The following is a 7,028-nucleotide window of genomic DNA, read 5'->3' as shown; positions in this document are numbered from 1 at the left end:
TGCCCTGAGTAAACATATGTGTACTCATACTTTCTAATTTCATATATTATAAAAGAAAGGGTATACTTCCTCCTGTCTAAGCCAGTCCCTCCTCTTTTTGGCAGACCCTATTTCTTCCTACCTCCTCAGGAACTATCCCTGTCTGAGTCTTCAAATAGCCTCAAGTCTACTCCATCTTAAAACACAAAATCGAAATATTCCCTTCAGCCACAAAGCCCTTCACAACCACTCTAACTCTCTCCTCCTCTTCACTGCCAAACTTCTTAAAGTAAATCGCTTCCCTTGTTGGCTCTCTCCTCACTTCCCGCCCACTCCTCAAGCCACTCGAATCTGATCACAGACCCACCCCTCACCAGAGTGGCTTTTGCTAGAGTTGCATTAACCTGTTTCCACATTGTTGACAGCCATGGGCATTTTACAGTCCTCATCTTACGTGGATTGGCAGAAGAATTTTGCACTATTAACAACTCCTTCTTTAAAAAAATCCATACTGTCTTCTTTAAACTTCCTTGACATCACATCCTCTTGACTTTCCTCTTACTTCTCATCCAGACCTCCTCAGTTGCCTTTGTGCTTTCAGGTTTCTCTAGCTGGCTTTAAAGATTAGCATTCCTCAAGACACAGCCCTGGCCTCTTCTCTTCTTACTCTATACTTTCTTCTCTGGAAATCTCACTACCACCTAAGGCTTCAATTACCAGTCACAAACCAGTGATGTTCAGATTTATACCGCCAGCCCTAACCTCTCTTCTGAGCTCCTAGCTTGCCTCTTCAAATTTTTTATGTATTTTCTCCATTTAATCATCTTAAGGGCACCTCAAATCAACCTATCAAAAACTGAATTCATTTGCTTTCCCTTCAGCCTAGTCCTTCACCCATCCAGTCTTAGGGAACAGAGCATCCAGCATCCAGTAATGATAGCTAGAAAATGAGGAGTTGGTGTGGACATCACTTTCCTCCTTAATTCCCTCGTGTAATCCATTACCAGATTCTACCTCTTAAATGTCTAATGTGTCCTCTTCATCTCTGTCCTTTCTCTCTAATTCCCTGGCCACCATCTCAGTCTAAGATACTATCATCTGTCAACTTTTATTCTACTTGGTATCCTCATTTTCCTCTTGCCCACTCCAGTCTATTCTCCACATGACAAGCAAAGAGGTCTTCTCAAAACACAACTTTGATCATTCCACGTCTCTGCCTAAAATCCTTTAATGTTTTCCCAACACAAACCAAAATCTTGCAGTGCCTGAAGGAGCTGGTTCCTGCCTTCCTGTGCAGATTCCCCACCCTCTACACTTCAGATACCCTGGTCTTTAATGATAAAAGGAACTGTGCTCCTTAATACCCCATAGCCCTTTGCCCCGCTGTTATCCTTGTATCCATGGGTTTTTCCTGTCTACCTTTGCCTAATTCACTCCTCTGTTGTTAGTGCTGTTGAGTTGATTCCAACTCCTAATGACCCTGAGTACAGCAGAGCAGAACCCCGCCCGGTCTTTTTGCACCATCCTCTCACCTTCCGGCGCTGTATCAGACAATGCTCCACTGCTATTCATAAAGTTTTCACAGCCAATTTTTCCAGAAGTGGATGGCCAGGTCCTTCTTCCCAGTCTGTCTTAGTTTAGAAGCTCTGCTGAAACCTGTCCATCACGGGTGACCCCGCTTGTATTTGACATACCTGTGGCATAGCTTTCAGCATCACAGCAACATGCAGCTGCCTCAGTGTGACAACTGACAGACAATTCATTTCTACTCTTTCCTTATTATGCAAATCTCAATTCTCAACACATATTGTTCAGGGAAAATTATCCTGAATGCTAGACTGAAAGAGGTTCTCCTGCTATATGTTCTAATAGCTCCCTACATTTTTCTTTTTGACATTTGTCACAGAAAATCATTGCAAACTTAAGCAATCATATGATCAACATTGGCTTAATAAGGAAGACGTTCAGAGAATGAATATACCTAAACTTCACTTAATCATTACTTTGCAAATTGATATTTTGGTGGTCTACAATTTTTTGCTATTATTTTTTAAATTTTATATAATGAACATACACTACTTCTACATTGGGGGTAGAGAAACATTATTTTTAAAATAAACAATCACTGATTGAACAGTTGAACAATAGTGTTTGCTTTTCAGAAACAAAATATAGGCACTGTCATTATCTAAGACATCAGGATTTTAAAATAACAGCTGATGCCTAGGTCCCACGTCTAGAGGTTTCTGGTTTAATTGGTCTGGAATGAGATTTGGGCATTGAGATTTTTTAAAGCTCCCCAGGTGATTCTCATGTGCAGCCAAGTTTGAAAACCACTGCAGAAGAAGATGCTTATGAAATACTTACCAATACCCTTTTCACAAGCTGAGTATTACCACAATGAACATCCCAATGGGTATAAATATGGCAAAGACCATGTTGGTTAACAGCTTTGTGTAGCACTGGGCAGAGCACCATGTAATCATAGGCTCATGGTGATTAATAATTCTAAGTAGGGAATCATCTGGGTGAAATGACTCAAGGAGCATTCCTTGTTCCTGCTGGTTTGGAATGTGACATCTGAAAGAGACACCGCACAGATGCTCAGCCCAAGCAGCAGTGTTGAGACCCTCCAATCAAGGAGCCAGCCAACTCCATAACTTCAAGTCAGGACAACAGACACTTTCATCCTGCAACAATGTCAAGAACCCAGCTTTGAGCTCAGAATGGCTGGGTTTCAGTCTTGGCTCTGCCACTTGCAAGGTTGTGAGCTTGGTCGAGTCCTTCGACTTTTCTAAGTCTCAGTCTCAGTTGAATACTGGAGAGAGGATAAATGTAAAATAAAGTCTGTGATAGTAACTATTTTAAAGGCTTGGTTTAAAGGTTAAGTAAAATAATTCATGTAAAGCATTGAGCCTGGTTCCTGGCCCAGAGCAAAGACTGAACATACATCAGCTATTATTACTTTCTCAAGTTAAAGCTAGAAATTCCTACCCAATGATTAGAACTTGTCCATTTTGTTATTTAAAAGTTTATTGGTAGATCAAAGAAAATCAAAACTGAAATTGTAGACTACCTAGAATGTAATAATATTGAAAATAGAACTAAAGAATACCACCAAAACTGTATTCATATCCCTAAATCCTTACACCAATGAAGACAAGAGACAGCAATTGGCGAAATTAAGATTCGATGACAAAATAAACCTAAAGAAAGCAAAAAATATTAATATTGGAGCAAAAATTAATGAATTAGATAGAAAATTATAGAATTGATCAATAAATTCAAGATCTAGGTTTTAAAAAATGGGGCAAAATAGATAAAATCTTAAGTAATCTAATAGAAAAAGGGCAGGGGGAAAAAGCACAAACTTAGGGCTTAGAGGGAGACTAACTTTACATTGCTGACCCTTTTTGCTTATTTTGAGTTTTATACCCTGGGCATGGTTCAAACTGGTAGCATGAGATTTTACATTTTGTAAATTACGTTTACTTTTTTACTTTTGTTCTTAATAGTCCGTTAGTGGTTTGGGACAAACAGCAGTGGCTCCTGGATCTTGTGAATCCCCAGGAGATAACTGAGCTGAACAGATATTTCGGCACTTTGGGAGCTAGTCGCCAAAGCATCCAGTGAATTGTTAATTGCAGTATATTTGAATCAAGTTATGGTTTAGATTAATAAATTCATCTTTTGGTGTCTATTACTGAGGAAATCTCAGTAAGTATAAGCACGAAATCTCTAGAAAGCCTGATGGACTGAAAAACACAGGGAGAAATAGAATTGAAAGATATCTTCACCGTGATGGCAATGCAATGGAAAGGCTGAGTTCAAATTGCAACAGGCATATTGACACTTATGTTCAACCACTGGAACTGGAGCCTGGAGAGAAGTGTTGGCGAACACATTTTTGAGTTGAGAGTTGTTAGTACTAACGTTTCTTTGAAGTCAGAACATCTTCTCCATCCCCTTAAGGAACAAAGCCCTGTTTTTGAATGATAAAATAGCACCTCAAAGGGGTCCATAACTAAGCAAGAGAAAGTGGGGATGTCTTCCCAGTCCTCCTGTGAAGATTTGTATTGTAGCCATTTAGCTTTCAGAACATATTATCAGCTAAGCAATAAATGCCTTATTCAGACTCTACAGCAAGCAAACTGAGTTCAGGGACCCTAGACATTTTGTCTATAATGTTTGGGAAAGCACAGACCACTAGATTATGGCAGTGCTATATTTTTAAAAATTTTTATTTGATTAAAAATTTGTAATTTTTACATTTTATGAGAACCAATTGAGCTGTGATTTATGTTTCAGAATTTGCATTACTGATTTTTTGCACTTTTTTTTTTTGAGGAAGAGTAGCCCTGAACTAACATCTGCCACCAATTCTCCTCTTTTTTGCTGAGGAAGACCAGCCCTGAGCTAACATCTGTGCCCATCTTCCTCTACTTTATATATGTAGGATGCCTGCCACAGCATGGCTTAACAAGCGGTGCCATGTCTGCACCCGGGATCCGAACTGGCAAACCCCGGCCGCTGAAGTGGAATATGCAAACTTAACCCTGCGCCACCGGGCCACCCTGATTCTTTTGCACTTTTGACAGCCCTATTTACAAGTGTTTTCCTCCAGGAAATTGAAGAGCATGCATCCCTCCATACTTCTTCCCTCATTCACTCGATCTCTCATAAACACGCACTCAGATACACATTATATCTGAGATTCAGAGAGTGTGCCGGTAAATCATCTCTCCGGGGTGTGGGTGGGGGGATGTGGAATCCGTGATTTATAGTGTTTACCAATTTCTGTGGTGTAAATATTCCATAGTGGCTGATTTCAAGCTACTGGCTCACAAAATTTCTGAATATTTAAAATCAGCACTTACGAGCCAGTTCCACAGAACTCCTACACAGCTGCTGGGACTGCATCTTCTCCATGTTATGCTCCTTATCCTAAAGCACTTCATCATCAGGAAGTTTATGAGTTGGAAAAAAAAAGCACAGCTAAAGTTTGGAACATGAAGAAACATAGGTACCATCACCTTGCTGATCAACTACATTAATATCACTAGGATGATTTTGTTTGGTGTGGAATTGGGATAGAGGATTCAAATGAGAAGTCTTCCCACATCTGAAGACATTTATGGCTGCCTGCTCCAAGAAGACATGGAACAACAAGAGGATATTAGTAGAGTGATGCTGGCTACACTTAATTGACAAGCCAGCTTTAATTCGTGAAGGCCAAGATGGTACAAGCCTGCTTGGAGTTCCTGAAGGTATACGACAGCCATCAAGATCTAAAGAAACAGTATTAGAAGGAGAGTCCGCAAGCACTCTATCAAATTGTAACTCAAGAAAAAGGATCACGTGGGGCAGAGAAACAGCCCAGAGCTAGCTTTGGATATAAGGGATGTTGTGAGCAGTTCAGAAACTGCTGATTTCTGAGAACATCAGCAGTAAAGACCCGTTCATGGATGCTAAGTGGTAAATGCATGACAGTTTCTGAAATAAAGCATCACGGATGCAGATGAGCCCACTCACCAAGTGGATCTGAAGCTTTTTGGCCACACAGTGGGGGAAGAGGACAGAGAGCAGGCAAAGGGGTCCAAGGCCATGTGCAGCATCTTCCTAGAACCATCTGGCTTTGACTATTTTAGCTACATCTACTGAGAACTCTTCAGGCCACAAAATACAGGAAGTAATAATTACTCCCCAGCTTCCACAGCTGCTAAAATGGTTCCATCTGGCACCTCTATACCTGCAGCTACAACCCAGAGACCACTGAATTTCCTTGCACGTTAACAGATGGTGTTAGCTTACGGATGAAAGGTCTTAAGGCATTTTAGGCAGTTCTGTACTTGAGTGCTTGTTCCTTTGAGTTCCTGTCAGCGTTTTGTTCCTCTTCTGTTCCTATAATTGTTTATGCCATAGATTTAAAGAATTAGGTTAGCATATTCCAGGACTCATTAAAAGCTGGTAGAAGGTCTGCTTCTTTTTACCTGCTTCCCTGTCCCCTGCACAAGACAGAGAATAAGGCATAAATCATATGTGAAATACTAGGTAGGTCAGTATATACCAATAATCATTGTCTTACCTTTGCAAAAGCTATGGGAGGCAGGGATGGTAACCAGTCCATGTTAATAGAAATATTCAAATAAGAAACTCTAAATTGAAATGTAATGAAAATTGCCCAATACAGAAATGCTAAAGTGGAAGTGGAATTCAGTTAAGAGAGTCTTGATGATTTTCTTCAACATGAAAGCAAGTCCACTCAGCTGCCGTCTCTGCTGCTCTTTTCCAGTTTAACCCCAGATCATTTCCCATCCTTCCCACCTTCTGTAGCTTCTCGACGCCCTCCTTTCTTTTTAATTTCCGTTTCCATTCTCTCCCAAATGCAATCTTCTAGCTTCCGCTTACAATTTCCTTTGGAACAAGTCACTGCAAAACCACTTGGACATAAGGTAACTATGGTTACCACTCTTCAGGATTGTCCACGAACAGGAGGCAGTGTGAAGACTAGAAGCCCATAATCTCCTTAGGATGTACGCACTGAAGAAGCATCATCCAAGGAAACTAGTTCTCTCAGATATCAAAGGAAAAATAACCCCCATCAAAGCCATCTCCTGAGGAAGAAATTAAAGCCAAAGAAATCTTTGTAAAAGCTGACATGAGAGGAAGGCATGGCTAGAAATTACCTCAGGATGCTGGACATCTGCAGTCCTTCGAGTATAAGGTCGGCAAGCAGTTTCAATCCTAAGACTGGTCCTGGCTAAAATTTTAAAACAAACCCTGCCTATATTTCTACTAATTTCTATCTTTATCCATTAATTTCTATTTTTATCATGCACAGAATTTATAATCAAACAATAGAGGCAGTACAGTTTTGTGGGTAAGAGCACAGACTCTGAACCAGGCTGCCTGGTTCAAATTGTGGTTGAGTCATTTCTAGCTCTGCGATCATGGGAAAGTTACTTAACTGCTTTGTGCCTCCATTTTCTCACCTGTAAATAGAATAATAATAGCACATTTTTCATGGGGTATTGTGAGACTTCATATAT

Source organism: Equus przewalskii, chromosome 20 (genome assembly GCF_037783145.1).
Source record: "Equus przewalskii isolate Varuska chromosome 20, EquPr2, whole genome shotgun sequence".
Classification (NCBI taxonomy): Eukaryota; Metazoa; Chordata; class Mammalia; order Perissodactyla; family Equidae; genus Equus; species Equus przewalskii.
The sequence above is the reverse complement of the archived record's forward strand: the minus strand, read 5'-3'. Positions refer to the sequence as shown.